The sequence below is a fragment of the Rhinolophus hipposideros genome, assembly GCF_964194185.1.
Source record: "Rhinolophus hipposideros genome assembly, chromosome: 3".
In the NCBI taxonomy this organism is placed as follows: domain Eukaryota; kingdom Metazoa; phylum Chordata; class Mammalia; order Chiroptera; family Rhinolophidae; genus Rhinolophus; species Rhinolophus hipposideros.
In genome coordinates this window covers 13,366,105-13,380,334 of record NC_138049.1, presented here as the reverse complement: position 1 = coordinate 13,380,334, position 14,230 = coordinate 13,366,105, and positions in this window count along the sequence as shown.

The following is a 14,230-nucleotide window of genomic DNA, read 5'->3' as shown; positions in this document are numbered from 1 at the left end:
ATGAGGTGCTCATTACAATTGTGGTTGTTTTCTAATGCCTAACCCCAACCCATTCTCTGTGAGGGAGAAGAAGGAAGCTTGAGAGCAATTACTTATAAATGAATGAATGGGTGAATTTACGTAATTCCTTAAAAAACCTCTCCCCCATCACAAAAGTAAAGCAGGAAAGACTGGTACATCCCCACCCCACCCGGCCCCAGGTTTCCATTTCAGGACTCCCCTCCCTTTTCAGAGCTAGCTGCACATTCCCTTTCACCCATTTTCTCTGTGATTTGATGAATGGAGGGCAAAAATACTGTGATTTATTGAGCAGCAACATAAGATACACGCAGGCTCTGCAGCTAGATGACTCAGTTTGAATCCTCATTCTGCCATTTACTATGTCACCTTCGGCAAGGAATTTTCCCTGTGCCTCACTTTCTTTGCCTGTAAAGAGAGATAATAGAGCCACCTACCTCGAAGGGCTACTGGAAGACGACATGGGTTAATTCACGGACAGCATTTCAGGACAGTGGCTGGCACTGTTCTCCCTTTCCAAGTCCTCTTAAACTGCATATCTGCACTCACGTCTTTGTTAGGGTGAATTCAGGCTTTTCACGTTTGAGTGATCTTGATTCCAGGAAACTCTTTTCTTGTATCATCCTTGGGCAAGTTCTTCAATCCCCATTTTCCTTGGTTTCCTCATGTCTGAAATGGAAATAAGAACAACACCCATCCTATAGGGCTAGTATGAGGATTAAAAAGGATAAATATCGGGGGTGGCCCGGTGGCTCAAGTGGTTGGAGCGTCGTGCTCCTAACACTGAAGACCGCAGGTTTGATTCCCACATGGGCAGCAATGAGCTGCGCCCTCTACAGCTAAGATTGTGAATAACAGCTCTCCCTGGAGCCCTGAACAGCTGGAGCCCCACGTGGGCTGTTGTGTGCTGACCTGTGCTACGGTGAGCAGCCAGGCAGGGCTGCAGCTGGCGTGAGTGGCTGGCAGCCAGCGAGAGCTGCCAAGAGCGACAACTGGTGACCAACTGTCTCTGCCGAGTGGAACGCAAGGCTCATAATGCCATCATGGCCCAGGGAGCTTCGCCCTATGGCTAGGCTGAGAAACAATGGTTTAAAAACTGGGGGGGTCGGAGGGGGGGGGTGGCGGCTGGGGGGGGCAGAGAGGCCAAAAACAAACAAACCGTAATTATCTAAAGTGCCTAGTATAGGACCACACATAGTAGGCTCTCAAAACTATTGTAATTGTTATTAAATACAATTGTAATTATTATTACAAATGTAAATGTGAGCATTTACATTTAATGGAACCATTGATAGGTCTGGACATCCATCTTTCATTTTGTTACTGTTTTTTACATCTCCTGTCTTTTTCGTTCCTTACTGGCCCTTTTTCTTTTTTTGGTTGAATATTTTTAGGGTACCATTTTCATTTTTCTGTTGATATTTTTTCCATTTCAAAATTATTTTCTTAGTGGTTGATTTTACACGATGCACCTTAACCTATCAGTCTATTTCAGACTAATAGTAACTTTTTATTTCAGTTATTAGAATTTCAGCTCCAACAGAAAACAATTAGTTTTTTTTCTTTTCCCTATAATTTCTATCTCTTATTGAGAATCCCTATTTGCTGATTCATTGTTGTCATACTTTAATCAATTTTTTTTTTCTTTCATTCTAGTTGTGGAGGGCGCAGCTCACTGGCCAATGTGGGACTCGAACCAGCTACCTTGGTGTTATGAGCACCTCGCTCAAACCACTGAGCGAACCAGCTTCCCCCTGGTGGCTGAGCTCCAAGCTCAAGTTGTTGCTTCTCACTGGTCCAGGTGGGAATCAAACCAGTGACCTTGATGTTATGAGCACAGTGCTCTAACCACTGAACAAACCTGCCCCCCCACCAGCAGCTCAGCTCCGAGTCAAGCCATTGTCTTCAATCTAGTTGTGGGGGCACAGCTCACTGGCCCATGTGGGAATTGAACTGGCAACCTTGTTATTAAGAGCTTGCGCTCTAACTGAGCGCTTGAAGTCTTTGCTGGCTCAAACCAATGTCTGGCAAATCACATAAGCAGTTTCTTTTGACCTCCTTTATTCTTAAGTATAAGTCACATGTTCCTGTTTCTTCACATATCTTATAATTTTTTATTGAAAACTGAACGTTTTAGACACAAAACTGTAGCACCTATGGATTCTAACTCCCCCACTCCCACCCCGGTGGTTGCTATTCATGCTGTTGTTCTGTTGTTGCTTGTTTCTTTGTTTAGTAACTCACCTGGGTTAAATATGTGAATTTTGCCTCTCCTACAGAGTTTGACCTCTGATGTTTCTGATAGGTTCTTAAATTATTTTCTTGTTTTGATTTTTAAGCTTGACTTCCTAGGACCTGCCCCTGTGTCTGCATAGCTTTGTGGTATCCAATGACCGGACAGAGATTGCTCAACACCTGGAGCCAGGAAGGCTTCTAACCTCAGCTGATGGATGTGTGTAGTTAGGAGAGCACATTCGATTATCAGGCTGTTTTCAAGTCTGAGCCAGCTTTCTGCCTGAACACTTTTTGGTCTCCACTACACAGGTTTGCAGCCTCAGCCAGGTAGGCACTTGTGACAACCACAGTCACACCCTCAGGGTGGTGGAGCCTGGGCCTTCCCTGCTCATCCACCAAATCAAGAGAGCTGTCTGAGACCATGGCCACAGCAACAGAGCTGTGAGTGCTCATGACGTTCCCTGCTCTGGTGCTTACCAAACTGTGGAGGTTGGGGAAGGGGAACATTCCGAGGAAGAATGCCACAGATTTGCACTATACTTACCCCAAATTCAACCATTTTGCAAGCCTAAATATCTCTCATACTATTGTATGCTTTTGGTCATTTTGCACAGTGCTGAAATGGTTGTTTTTGTCAATTTCATTCAGCTTTATAGTTGCTTTTTGGAGCGAAGATTTACCAATCTCCTTACCTGGCCACAGCTGGAAGTCACCCTCTCCACATACCCTGTCCCTCCCTTATTATTCTTCTCGCGATACCAAGGAACAGAGTTGTCTGCATGTGTCAAGTGTCATTTCCAGTGTTCAACAAGCTTTTGGGAGAATGTTTAGCCATCTGTGGAACTTTAAAATCTGTCCATTAAGGTGTGTCAAAGTTGGAATGCCTGGCCAGGGGCAGATTCGACACACACCGGCTCCACATCACATTCTCCAATGTGACATATTCTTACGCCTTTGGGGACATTTAAATTCAGAATTGCTATGTTTAGATTTGCTTCTCCATGAATACAGGAAATATTAGGGCAGCAAATTTTCATGAATTTTATTGTTTGGACTATGTTCATTGAAAAGCTAGTTTTAAGTTCACAATCCAATCATGGTTGCTTAAAATTGCAATATTTGTAACTACTGCCAAAATAGCAGAGCTAAGTTAAGGTGAGAGGTGTTCATTCAAAACGAGAACACATTTTCTAATGGAATTACCTACAGATAATCTGGAACACCAGGTTGAAGTTATGGGAGGAGGGGGAGCTGAATGCTTTCCAACAGGAGACACCTCTGCGTGGACTGGATAACCTCTCAGCCAAAATGTTGACGCGTTTCTCTGAGCAGATGGGATGACCTTTGATTTTCCTTTCAACCCTAAGTCACAACACTTGCACACACATACACACAAGAGTACCATTTATTGCTGCTTCACCATGCCAGGTACTAGCTGTATACACATTTTTCCAGGTAATCCTTACAGCTATGATATGAGGGTACGTCTACTATTATCCTTATTTTACAAACAAGGACTGAGGATTAACACAGTTAAATCAGGTTCCCAGAATCAGAAATCTTGTGAGTGGCAGACATCGGGTTATTCCTAATTCTGAATATGATGGGCACTTCTTAAACTGGGGTTTGAGTTTCCTGGGGGTTACTTAAAGTCACAGAGTACAGATGAAATTTTACTCCAGACCAGAGAAAGTGTATGTAAACAAGATTTCACATTTTATGAGAAGAAAGAAAAAGTTATATGACCTTTTAAGGCAAAAGATGACTCTACAAAGAAATAATGGCACTGTGGGTAGGGCGCTTAATGCTGTGGCCTTCAGGTTCTGGAGAAAAGTGTTTCTCTCTTCCTAGTGGGTGTCCCTTGGGAAGGAAAGCTTGAGAAGCACTTCTTCTGCTATCATCCCTGGCACTTGGTGCCAGTGCTTTTGGTTTTTTGGTTTCTGAGGCCATACCAGGCACCTTTCTTGACCCTGATTACTGCCAGGAGTGGTGGGTGAACTGAGGGGTGATTCTCCTCTGTACCTTGGCATCAGCAGGAGCTCTGTTTTTAGATGATGACATGGGACCTTGAAGTCTCGGGTAATGGCCCCCTCACTAGCGGCAGGGCCTGTTTCAGAGGTGACAGCACCTGGGCCAGCTTCACTTCCTCCATCGACCACGAATCCAACTCCTACCTCATGGTCCAGGAACAGGACCAGGGCCCAAAGCCAACACACTTGATATCTGTGTAGACATGACAAAATAGCAGCTTTCATTCTAACCAGATGAATGTGTGTGTGTATGTGTGTGGGGAGAACTGGAACAAGGAAGCATTCGGGCAAACATTTTCAGAAGAGATTTCAAAACTGGGTGGTAAAACCTCAGTGGCCAGGCCGGCTAAGAGCAGAGGAAGGCACTCCAAAGTGGCCAATTCTGGGCCCTTTGCCGAAGGCCAGTGACCCAGAGGCCACAGGACAGACAGTTATCTGGGGAAATTTCCAGATCCAGTGCACTCCTAGATCTTTCTTCAGCACTGTAACTGTCATCAGATTCCTTTTTATTGAAAAATCAATAATTGTGGGAAAGGCCAATGAAAGGTTTGTGAGCTGGCAAACATTTTTATGGGCTGATTGAATTATTGAGTTCACCTCAGGCCCAGTGAAGTTTAAGTTGTAAATACCCCTGAAAGAGCGTGTGTCAATACCCAGGGCCCCAGACCCCAGGCTGGAGAGGAGCAGGGAAAGTAAAGGGAGGGAGAGCAGGAGGGATCCTGTCACTGTGTCTGGGGCTTCTTTGCGTGCCATCCCAGGCCCTCAAGCACACCAGGTACAGAAGGGTTTCTGGGTTTCAACTACAGCCAGGGAAGTACCTCTTTCAAAATGAAGGGAAGGCTGACGCTGTCAAACTGAGGTGGCTAGATGCTTCGCGCCCAGGAGCATGAGAAACCTGGTCCAGGAAGTAGACAGACCTGGATCTCAAAAGGACAAAACCCAAGGGGGTTCCAGACTTCCTCCTATGGAAAAAGCTAAGCTTTGGCCTAAGGTTCAAGAAAACAATGCAAAGGCTATGTCAGAGAACTTAAAACAATGGGAGATTTTTCATTTACTTTCTATCATTGCATAGAGGCAGAAAGAAAAACATAGATGCCCTTTTCTATCTTATGAATAGTATTCTTTCATTAGTAAAACAAGAAACTAGTCTTGTGGCAAGGAGAGGGAATGAGCCTGACCCTTTCAAATTTCTCGTGTCCCATTTCCAGGAGAGTAAGCATACTCTGACAGGTGAGTTCTCCTAGTCCCCAGGCCCCCATCCCCTGTGATACTGGAGACACAAGTTCTCCGCAGCTGCCACAGGTGTGTAGGTCCCTGACACCCGTGGGGTGTACCACAAAAGCCACCAAAGAGAAGAGATTGCTGGATGAAGCCCCCGGGGGAAAGGGTGCCACATCCTCATCAAGCTAATAAAAAAGATTCAAAACCCTGAACAAACAAGGTTTTATCACCTGCCAAACGATGTCACCATCCTGGCCCTATACTTCCCATTCCTGCTGAGCTCTGGAAAGCCTTGTGTGTGCTCTCTTTGCCAAGGGAGGTACCGAGCCCTGAGAAAGGAGCTCTGCAGAGGGGTCAGAACCCTTGCCTTCCTGATGTCAGCACCTGAAGCTGAAGGAACAGCAAGGACTGACCCGGCAGGTGACTCCAATAGGAAATAACGCGATCTCTGAGAGGCCAAAGGATTTGCAGAACCCTCAATGCCTATGACTTATGAGGGGAGACACCATTTCCATTCCAAAGACAAATATTAAAGTCCTGGCTCCTTCCTGCCCCCAACAAAATCCAACAAAAAATCTTGAGGGGGTAAAAAGAAAGACTTCTTCACGGAAGGTACAGCAGTGTTTTCAGGGAGAAGAACCACAAATGGCAGCCAGATTGAAGTATGGGGGACTTGATCAAGTGCTGAGCTGACCCAGTGGGGTTGCCATTCTGAGGAGTCTTGTCAGGAGAAGGGAATCCGAAAGGCCCCAAAGTCAGACCTGGTGCGGCTCTGCCACTGGTGGTGTTTGTCTTGGGCAGCTCGATCTCGCTCTATCTTTTTCTGTAAAGGGCCACAGAGCAAGTATCGTACTGAAAGTAGCCTGCAAACATTTTTCATTTGTCTGTTTTTGTTTTACAACCCTTTAAAAGTATAAAATCCCCTCTTAGGTCAAGGGCCTACAGAAACAAGCCATAGGCGGTAGTTTGTGACCTTTGCCAAGCGTCATCAGGCCACAAGTCCAGCCCCACCCCCACCCCACCCCCACCCCACCCCAGCCCACCCCCACCTCCACCCCATCCCCACCCCACCCCCACCCCACCCCCCAGCTAAGAAGAGAGCGAGTGAGGCTTTGAGGGGATCCCAACTGGAAAGGGCAGTGGGGGGCGCCTGGACATGCTCACACGTGGGAGACACACCTCCATTCTTGCTGGCTGATTCCAGAGCTACCAGTACGGCTTTCAAGATCATAAGAGCCTTTCTCCTTCCAGAAAAGTTCCCCAGCTTTTGAGTGTGGGAAGAAGGTCTGGAAAGCTCTTCCCAGCAGCCACTTCTGAAATCCATCTGAAACTCGAGGGAACAACAATACAATGGTTAGCGTAGTTGTCCCCTAGTACTTGTCTTGCATCTACAGCACATGCATTGATGTATTTAAGTTTCATAACAACCCCTGGCAGCAGGTCCCAATGGTCCATTTTACAGAGGAGGAAACTGAGGAACAGAAAGGTTAAGTAACTTGCTCAGGTTATACATTCAGGAAGTGGCTGAGCTGCCGGGTTGAGCCCGGACGTTTTGGCTCAGGAGTGTCTGCTATAGGCAATGCATCTCTAATAAGATGTGAACAACAGGAGTCTATATAAATGTCTAGAGACCCCTTTTCCCTATCAGTTTCCCATTCAGATCAGCAGACTCTGTGGGGAGTGGGGGAGGGAAGGGACTGAGCCCCACGCAAAGCCCAAGGGCAGAGTCTGGAGGGAGATTGTTGAGTAGGAGCAGATATCAAGGAAAAAGCAGAACAGGGTAAATCTGTGGTGCCTGCACCTGAGAGGAAAGGCACGCGCAGAAGCCGTCAGTGACTTCTGAGTGCCTTTGGCGTCCCTGCCAATCCCGTCAGTGTCCGGCCTATGCACTTTTGGAGGACGGTGGTAGTTTAGGAAGTTCAAGTTTCCCTTGAACAAATGAATCTCACTTGGCGATGTCTTTCCAGGACAGTTCTTCTCCCAGGATTCAGCAAGTACCCCAGTCAGGGAGCCTCCTGACCAGAAACAGGGACTCTGCCCCACCTTTGCTCGTATGACCTGGAACCAACAATTAATTCAGGATGGCCACCTACAGTCGGCTATTAGGATTCCTTTCTTTCGTAAAAGACCCATCACCATTTATTTTGGGCATACCAAATTTTTTTTTAACTAAAAAGCAAATCAAATACCTCTTTATGCAAGAAGTACCCTTTTCTTTGTCTTTTAAAATTATCATTATTAGGACAGCAATATGGATCTTCAAAAAAAAAAATCATGTGCCTTGTCACAATTGAAGTGTATTTAAAATTGTTTCTCTCTCCCTCCTCATTACTCTATTTATAATGTTTAAGCCTTAAGTGTTATCTCTCTCTCTCTCTCAACTTTTTCCTTGCCTTATGCAATTAATATGGGATTTTTTTCCCTACAAAAATGGGAGCGTGTTATAGAAACTATTCTCTATTTTTTTAAATTTAAGAATATGTGATAGATGTCTCCCCAATAAATATAGATTGATTTCATTTTTAAAAAATGTTGTATTGTAGTACATGCTGTGTATGTACTATACTTTATTCAGCCACGACCCTGCTGACTGACATGAACATTGCTAAGAACTACTAGTAATGAAAGGGGGAGCCCTGTCTTGTTCCTTAACTGGCATGGGCACAGTTGTCTATTTATTTGGAAAATGTCAAAGTAGTTCCTTCCTTTACATCAACGACGAAAGTGATTCCAGATTAATTATAGATCTAGTAGAAGAAAATACAACCATTTGCATAATCATGGGGTAAAAAAGGTTTTCTTAATAGAGACTGGCTAGGATCTATAAAGGAAAGAGAACCTATCAGATTTGATGACACAGAAATTTCTGTGTCACTAAAGGAACTATATAAAGTGATGACAAATGATAAACAGCATTAATTTTTCTTATATGCCAAGAGTTCCTTAGACATAGTATAAAAAAGTGAAAAAAACAAAACAAAGCAAAAAAAACAGTAAAAAAGAGGATAAAACAGACTTCATACAGAGGTAGTACAAATGGAACAATATAAATGTAAACTGGTCATGGAAATGCAAATTTAAAAGACAAAGAGCCACTGTTGCCCTCAGTTGAGCCATATTTTAGAAACTGATAACATCTAGTCCAGCCTTCCCGAATTTGTCTGAACACAGGGGTCACTTAGAGAACTTCAAAAAAATGCTGATCTCTAGAGACCATAATTTACCTGGTTTGGGGTGAGGTCTGGGCTTCTACCTACCTTTTAAAAAGTTCCCTGAGAGAGTCTAATGTACAGAATTTGCACATTAATGGTTTGGGAATAATTCCCTTAATTTGGAAACAAACTCTAGATTGAGGGAAGGTCTGAGGAAAAGGGTTATGTCCTCCACTGGGGGGTGGGGTGGGGAGGTTGTAAATTACTACAACTTTTCAGAAAATAGTCTGGTAGAATTTATTGCAATTAGGAATATACATACCTTTTTGATTCAGTAATCCCACCCTGAACGACGCATTTGAGGGAAATAAATGCAGTACTATACAAAGATAAGCACACATATCCATGCCAATGTTTTGCAACATTGTTTAATAGCGAAAACCTGGAAGAAAACAACTGTTGAAAAAAAGATATTGAGCTTTGCAATGCAGTAAAAATGTGAACATATGTATTATGTCTGTGGAATATTGTTAAGTAAAAAATGCCAGTCACAGAATGATAAAAATAGATCTAAATTTTTAAAAAAATATATGTGTATGCTGTTTGAATAAGAAAATCAAAAGGCACAGAAAAGAAACATCAAATTGGGAGGCTAATGAGTAGGAGGTAGGAAACTGCTAATTTTTCTTTAGAACACAAGAGAATCTTTTGTAAGTCAAATGGTTGATTTTTTTAAAACAATATGCCTTTAAAATTGACACATATAAAAAGAGAAAGAAATGGGGTTTGTCTTAGATGTATTAAAACTTATAACAAAGTAATTAGTATATCATACTAGTACATTAATAGTAGTTATAATACATATCCATATTTATATTATTTTTTGTCTTATTATAGTTATATATAATAATGTACATATACACATTATTATAATCAGTTATACTATATACTGTTCTGAATGGACAGCAGTGGGAAAAGAGATCAACAGCACAGGACAAAGTCCAGAATAAAAATCCAAATTTATATGGAAACTTAGTATTTGATGAAGCTGACATTACAAGTCGGTGGGGGAGTTTGGGCAAATCGCTCAGATGGCTCACCGTTATCTGCTGGGGAGAGTTCAAGTGTCCCAAGATGCAGAAATCCGGAGCAAGTGGTAGCCCGGAAGCCCAGCCCTAGAGCCCAGAGTGGTATGGTCCTGTCAGGTTTTCCAGGGGACACCGATGCTGTTGATCCGACTGCACCGGGAACACCACTGGCCTGGAGACTGCCTCGGAGCAGGACGCATCTCTTGCTTTCCAGTTAACCTGTACATCCCACAGGAAGGTGCAGTGTGGGGGAGGGAGGTGAGCTATACTGGGTGGTTTGGGGCTGGGGGTAACGGCCTGGAACTGTCCTCGGTGTTGGCAGCTGGGTGGCAGCTTCACTCTCTAAGCCCAGCAACTTCCTCATGAATATATGGCAGGATTTAGGCTGGGCCTGAAATGCACAGCTACGAGGCCATGATACTACTATTCAACCTGGAGATTGGGATTGCTTCTCCACCACCTACGGCATCAAAGGCAGTCATCTGTGGCATAGCTTACAAAGGAATTCCTTCTGCTGTAATAGGGATTTTTCTTTTCTTCTCCCCCTCCCCCTTTTTTTTTTGCTGGATCATATGGTAATTTTATTTTTATTTTTTTTTAAAGATTTCCATTAAAATATAGCTAACACATTAGGTTGGTGCAGAAGTAATTGCAGTTTAAAAGGTTACAATTGCAAAAACCAAAGCTAATATAATATTATATTATTTTCAGGTATGTACCATAGTTATTCAACATTTAGACCTAAAGAAGTGATCATCATGGTAAGTCCAGTAGCCATCTGACACTGTACCATGCTATCACAATATTATTGACTATATTCCCTATACTGTACATTACATCCCCTTGACTTATTTGTTTTATACCCAGAAAACTGAACCTCTTATTCTTTCACCTTCCCCCGCCCTTAAAATCTTTCAATTATAGTTGACATTCAAATATTATATTAACTTTAGGTGTACAGCATAGTGGTTAGACATTTCTGTAATTTATGAAGTGATTCTCCTGACTAGTCTATTACCCTTCTGACACCATACATAGTTATTACAATATTATTAACTATATTCCTTATGCTATTATTTACATCCCCATGATTATTGTGTACCTAACAATTTATACTTCTTAATCCCTTCATCTTTTTCACCCCACTCCTCAACCCCCCTTCCTTCTGGCAACCATCAGCTTGTTCCCTGCATCTACCAGTCTATTTCTGATTTGTTTGTTAATTTATTTTGATTTTTAGATTCCACGTATAAGATCATATGGTATTTTTCTCTCTCTGTGTGTCACATTTCACTTAGCATAATACCCTCTATGTCCATCCATGTTGTTGAAAATGCTAAGAGTTCATTTTTTTATGGCCTAGTAATATTCCACTATATATATATGTACCACTCTTCGTTATTCCATTGTCTATCGATGGTCACCTTGGTTGCTTCCATATCTTGGGTATTGTACGAGTATAACTGGGGTTTTCAAATTCAGTTATGCTCCTGTATTAGGTAACAGGTTAAAAAAATTGCAAGGCTGATTCATTTTACTGTGACCTTTATATTTTACAAAGATTTATGTCCAAGTCCCAACTGGCTTCCTTGGCTTTCCAGATAAAATGCTCCTCATCGTTCAGCATGTGCTACAGCATGTGTTACAACTTTCCAACTTCCTTAGCCTTCCAACCTGCTCCTTCCTCACCACAGAGTTCAAATGCATACATCCGGTTCCCGCCATCTTCCCTACAAACTGGAACAGGATTCACCTTTCGTTTAAGCCCTCGGCTGCCCTGCAGGGAAGGCTGCTTAGCAGAAGCTGTAGGAAATAGCCCCAATTCACCCAATTCTTTCATTTCCTCATCTGAATGAGGGGTCTCCCCTAAATTGAGACCCCTCTGTGGTATTCCCAAATGGATTCCTGGTGGATATTTTAAAATCCTGAGGGAGAAGTTAGTGAGTGAGAAGCCAGGAACTGATGAATAAAAGTCATTCCTTTTGTTTCACTGTTTCTGGGTTACTTCAGGTATGACAATAAGCCACAATTACCACAATATGTTATTAAATCTAAAATTGAAATGACCACTCTTGGTAAAACACCTCCTCTCATCACCCAAATTAACGTGTTGGTGCTGCATATGACTAAGCTGAAAATTGCCTCTATGCTTGTAAACCATTCCACCGGCCTCCATTTCCACAGACTAACATCAATGCTCTTCAAAAATGCATCCCACTATAATATAAACCAGGTGACAAAGAAGAAAGAAAGGAAATTTGCTGACAGAAAATTATGACAGAACTAATAGACTTAATCTCCCTTTTCTCGCCTAAATTAGAAATTATTTCTATTTGGTTCTGCTCTAGTCTCATTTGCCTTTATCCCAAGTTTGGTGGAGGAAACTACGGATTTTTCAGTCTGTCAAAGACCCAGGGAGGAATGTTTTTAACAGGTAATTCAACAAGGAGTGATGAGGTCTTCGCTGAGACTTGACTCCCGAGCAGTTTGGAGCAGTTTCTGCCCTGTAGTGGGCATTCAGTAAATACTTTTCGTGTGAACAGATGCCGCTCTGCCCCAGTGTTTCTGGACCTATTCAGCACACATGCTTACTCAGAATGTTTCATTTCTGCACAACTCCCCATGACTATGTTTGGTGATGGTGCTGGGGATTGGTGGGCAGGGGGCAGAGGACCCACTGTTGGGGTTGCTCTCAGGCCCATCCAGACCAGCTCCTTGAGACCCTGCTGTCCTGGCCATGATCAGCTTTCATAAATCAGCTCGCTACCTCTTTCTTTGCTTTATGAGCTCTTATGTGGCTTGCGAATAAAACATTGTAGATTCAATTTCTTAATAATTGGCCCCGGGCATAGGTTGCAAATCAATTCTCCCCCAGCCTGCCTTTTACAGTAAATCTCAGTCCTCAGCTCACTGAGTTTCCCATCCAAGCCTTTTGAAGGTGTCTCTTCTCACTTCTGACACAAATCAGGGAAGTTGCTGCCACCCTATTTTCTAGGAGGCAACATTCCTGCTCCCTTCCCAGGCAGAGTTTTCCTCAAATCTTCCACTCCTTGTAAGATTTCTTCTTAAGTCACTAATTTTGGTATCTCATCATTTATTTCTCATTCTTAGCTGTATGGATTCTTTTCTTTCCTCACCTTTGCTAACATTTCTTGTTTGCTTGTGAAGTCTCATTACACAAATGTTATTAATCCTACCATTTCTGGTCAGTTGATCATCTTTTTGCCCTCCCCATCCCCTAATCTCTTGGGACATCAATCTCTACGTGCAGATGGCAGCAGGGCTCCGGACAGTACTACTCCAGAAACGAGAGCCTCTTTAACAGCCATCAGCGTCCATTTATCCCCTTAATGTTCTTTCAAAGCCCCACTTTGTCCACGAAGCCTTTGTTGAACATAATCTCTCTCTCTCTCTCTCTCTCTCTCTCTCTCCCCCCCACCCCCCCGTTGCCAGGGTTGCTGCTGGCACAGATGAGAATTCTCCCATTATGACCCTGTCTTTCCCTCAGTGGGCATATAGGGTTGTGAGGGCTCTGGGCAGAAATCCTAGTTTCATCTGTGGCTGCCTTGGTCTTTGGTAGACTGGTCACATTATCATCTGGGGAAAGACATCATCTCATGGCTTCAATGCTGACACTCACTGGGGCCTCCTACTTCTGTTGTCTTCCAATGTTCTCTTTTTCTAAGTCTTCGAAAAATTTAATAGAAATGCATGTCATACATCTCAATGGGTGTTCAGGGGGGATTTTTAGAAAGGCACAAATGGGACTCAATGTTAAGATTTTTCTTACTCAAAACTAATTTTTTTTTCTTAGTCGCACTTAACATTTGATTCCTCAGGGAGGGGAGGTGCCAGCTGATTGCAATGTGGAGAAGAAATGGATCTGAAGTCTCTAGCATTTCACGTGACTAAAGTCTCATTGCGTGAGTTCCCTAACAGTAGCAACACAAGTCTCTTGAAGGGCCTGACTGCTCTCAAAGCAAGATCATGATTTCCAGGTATGTGGAGGGAAGCGAGGGAAGAGCGAGGCCTGAAGAGTTACCCATTTCAGATAAGGGCGCAGGGAACCCTGCAACTCCAATCTCCACCCCTGCTCACAGTCTTCCAGAAGCTTGATAGGGTGGTAGTAAGAAGGTTTGCACAGGTTTGTGTTCTTTAGAAAAGAACAAAACTCGAATCTGTCTCTTGTGTGGGATTCCAGGGGAAATAAGAGAGGAATAACCTGACAAGTATAAAGCTGAATAAGTATGATAGAAATACCACCTGAGGAAAATTCAGAAGAAGGAAGTCTTAAATACAGTTCTACAGGGACCAGGAAAGTCTTCTAGGAGGAGGTGGCTTGTGAGCCAAGTCTTGTGAGGGAGGAAAGGAATAGTGAGAACAAAAAGACGGAGCTAAGAAGGTACAGAGTGGTGCTTTTCAACAGTGAGTAGGACTAAAACCACCTCAGGCATCTGTGGAAGATGCAAGTGCCCAGGCCGTACCC